This window comes from Apodemus sylvaticus, chromosome 19 (genome assembly GCF_947179515.1).
Source record: "Apodemus sylvaticus chromosome 19, mApoSyl1.1, whole genome shotgun sequence".
NCBI lineage: Eukaryota > Metazoa > Chordata > Mammalia > Rodentia > Muridae > Apodemus > Apodemus sylvaticus.
Window position 1 is genome coordinate 39754991 of NC_067490.1, and position 3626 is coordinate 39758616.

Below are 3626 nucleotides of genomic sequence, written 5' to 3' on the forward strand. Positions count from 1 at the left end.
TTACAAGTTAGCTTTTATGGAATCTAGCATTTTATATTATCCTTTTCTACATTTTAGTAGAGTAATAAATAAGGATCAAAAAGTAAACAAGTGGACCTGCTTTGACTCTTTACTTAGCTAAGTGAACACGTGACGTGTTATAGTGGGAAACAATGATGGATAAGGGCACAATTGAGTAGAAAAGTTTGTTGTCTTTTTGTTATTTGTTTTTTTTTTTGTTTGTTTCTTTTTGTTTTATTTGCTGCTTTTAAGGTAACTGGTATAATCCTAATTTTCAAAATGTGTAGTTTTTTTCTACCTCCCACCCTGGCTAGCTCCCAAATGAATGAGCCTGAGACTTCTACACATATTTAATCAATCTTTACAGCACAAAGCCCAGACAGTCATTGATCTATTCTAATCCTCTAGGCTAATCTGCCTACCTCCCAGCCAAATTCCCCAAGATACTTACATTTTAGAACTGATCTTCCTTTTTGGACTTCAGGTGTTTTCTCCCAGCATGTCTCTGGGACCCCTTCCTTGTGGCAAATTCCCTTTACTCCTCTCTCTCCCTCTCCCTAGCTAGCAAAAGTCCCACCCTATTCTCTCTTCTGCCCAATCATTGGCTGATCAGCGTTTAATTGACAAGGCAGAGAACAAATTGTAAGCATTGTTTACACAACCTTGAAACAGGCAATATTTGAAATAAGCATTACAATGCCAAGTCCAGACTGCAACAAAAATTAGCACTTAAATAACACAAGGATAAACTTTGCACCATACACAAAAAAACAATTTAGAAAAGTGGGTTTTTTAACTAACACTGGCCAATTACAGCTGAGGACCTGGAGCTTGGTGGAGATCAGCACCATCCCATATAGCAAAAGAAATTCTTTACAATCATAGAAGAAGCTAAATGGGAAAGGGTTTCAGAGTTTATAAATTTAATGAAGGTACCAGACAGGCTATAAGGTTATAATTTAAGAAACGGATTTTTTGGGGGGCAGTGGTGGCACACACCTTTGATCCCTTGGGAGGGAGGCAGAGCCAGTGAGATAGATTTCTGAGTTGGAGTGAGTTCCAGGAAAGCCAGGGCTATACCGAGAAACTCTGTCTCAAAAAACCAAAAAGAAAAAAAGAAAAAAAAGAAACGATATTTTTTTTCTTATCCTTTTTGTGGAACTTAGCAACTTAAGAAAAATAATAGACAGGATAGCTGATCTCCTCCAAGGGCTGTTTGTTTGTTTGTTTGTTTGTTTGTTTGTTTGTTTAAAGAGAAAGCAAGTCAATTTAGGCTTCATATGCCCCATTGCTTAGTTTTCACTAAGGTCATCCTTGTGTATTCCAGAGTCTCCACTGCCAACCAGGCAAGACTTCCTGTGAAGGGACTGATACACCAACTGGGCCATGACACCTTCCACCTACATTTTGTCCTGCCTGCAAGATGCATTGGGGTAATGGTGGCAAAAACCTTGTGTGAATGACCAACCAATGACTGGTCCAACTTGGGGCCCTAGCCATTAATAGGGAGCCCATATCTGACACTGCCTGGATGACCAGGAACCAAGAAGCTGGATGCCCCAGAGACCTAGAATAGAACCAAACACAACTGACAAAAACAAACAAACAAAGTCAGAGACCCACAGCCAAAGATTAAGCAAAGCTCAGGAATCCTGCAGAAGATGGGGAGAAACCAGAGGGGTGAAAGACACTAGGAGAACAAGGCCCACAGAATCAACTAAGCAGGGCTCATGGGGCTAACAGAGACTAAAGCAACCATCATTGACCCTGTATGGTTCGGAGCTAGGTCCTCTGCATACATGTTATGGTGTGTGTTGGTGTTCTTATGGGAGTCCTAAAAGTGGGAGTTGACAGTGTGTATGTGTGGGGGTGGGTGGGAAGGTTGTCTTAGGGTTTCTATTGCTGTAAAGAGACACCATGACCTTGGCAGCTCTAATGAAGGGCAACCTTTAACTGGGTCTGGCTTACAGTTCAGAGGTTTAGTCCACTATTGCCATGGTACAGGCTGAGTACAAGCAGAGGGTGATATGCACAAGAGGTATTCTTGTGGTGTGCTGGCCCAGTTGACTTCAGTTAATGAATAGACATTTGCGGTTATGAGCTGGTCTTGGCAAAGCCCGATGGGTCTGCTGATGCAGCATTGGGAATTAATAATGTGATCAATGGGGAGCATGGTGGTCTATCAAGCTTTTTGATACTCCGGCACCAATATGTTATGTGTGCAATGAAAAGCTGGGTGGGGTGGTGGTTCGCTAGAGACAGTTATTGAAACATTTTAGGCAATCAGGTCCCAGTAGGCCACCAAGGAGCTGATTCTGAAGCAATCGTGTTAGGAATTTTAAGCTTTATCATAAGCTTGAGTTTAGGCCCCTGCGAGCTCTGACACAGCAGGATGGAAAGGTGGAAACTTGAGCCAGCATTTATAGAGGAAAAAGGGGGGCTATCTACCTTGGCACACGACTGATTGGGCAGCCATTATGGCCTTTAACATAATTGGCTGGTACTGGGAGCCAAACCATAGACGTACCTTCTGCTTTCCTCCTGGTTTGTGGTTGTTAGGAAGTGAAGTGCCAGAGGTAGGCTTGTAACTTAGAGGTGAAGATTTGTTGGGGAATAACCTGGAAGTTGGTATTAGATACAGGTCTTGTTGGGGAGGGGGGGTGTAAGATGGAAACTGGTGCCGGTTTGTTACCTAACTCGAGTTTAACCTTAGGTCAGGTTCTCTAAGATGGAGTCTGAACTCAAAATTTGGTCTGTCACAGTAAAGCCATTCACTTGTAGTGGTGGATCTAGATTGTGCTGGAAATCCAGTAGCAGCCTTGAAGAGTCTTAATAGAATAAAATGAAATACAAAAACATAATATGCCAGGCAGTGGAGGTGCACGCCTTTAATCCCAGCACTTGGGAGGCAGAGGCAGGAGGATTTCTGAGTTCAAGGCCAGCCTGGTCTACAGAGTGAGATCCATGATAGCCAGGGCTACACAGAGAAACCCTGTCTCGAAAAACAAAACAAAAAAGAAAAAATAATAATATTTTATTCTGTATATTAAATATTTAATATGCTATATGGAAATATATTACATAGGTAAGCTCCCGGAGCTGATTCGGTGCCACAGTGCTACATACCCAAATGCCACCACCTGGAGAGATCTGGTTTTCCAAAAGTCCTGAAAAGTCTGTGAGTAAAGGTAAGACCACCACTTCTGCTCAGAGGGACCTACCCGGAGACCTCAAGACACAGAAACTGAATACTAGAATACTGGATTTCAATACATGTGTCCTTACACATCATCACCATAATCAAAATACACAATGTTTGAATGTATTTTTTAACTCAAAAACGTTCTTTATACCCTTTAAAAGCAATAGAAGTTGACAGCTAAAGAACTGATTTATCTGGGCGTAGTTTTATATTTTTCCTGAATGTCACATGAATTGCGTCATATAGGAACATTTATTTTTGAAGACAAGGTCTTACTACATAGCCCTCGCTGACCTGGAACTTGCTGTGTAAGTGAGGTTAGCCTGGGAGTGGCAGAGATGGAAATCTTTGCCCTGCTGCCTGGCGCTGAGATTAAAGGCAGGTGCCATCATACCTGGCTTTGCTTTGCTTTCAACATCGAAAT